This window comes from Choristoneura fumiferana, chromosome 11 (assembly GCF_025370935.1).
Source record: "Choristoneura fumiferana chromosome 11, NRCan_CFum_1, whole genome shotgun sequence".
NCBI classification, from domain to species: Eukaryota; Metazoa; Arthropoda; class Insecta; order Lepidoptera; family Tortricidae; genus Choristoneura; species Choristoneura fumiferana.
In genome coordinates, this window is record NC_133482.1 from 17,340,681 (window position 1) to 17,340,893 (window position 213).

The following is a 213-nucleotide window of genomic DNA, read 5'->3' on the forward strand; positions in this document are numbered from 1 at the left end:
CAGAAAGTAATTTTTTTTACACAATATTTGAAATTTGTTGGTTATATCTATTTTTGTTGATTTAATAACAGTGTTTAGTTTAATTTTATTTTATTTCATTATACAAATGTATTATATAAAAAAATACAAAGTTGTTGGTAACATTTAGTATTACGTTCCTATACATCATCATCATGTCAGCCGAAAGACGTCCACTGCTGGACATAGGCCTCC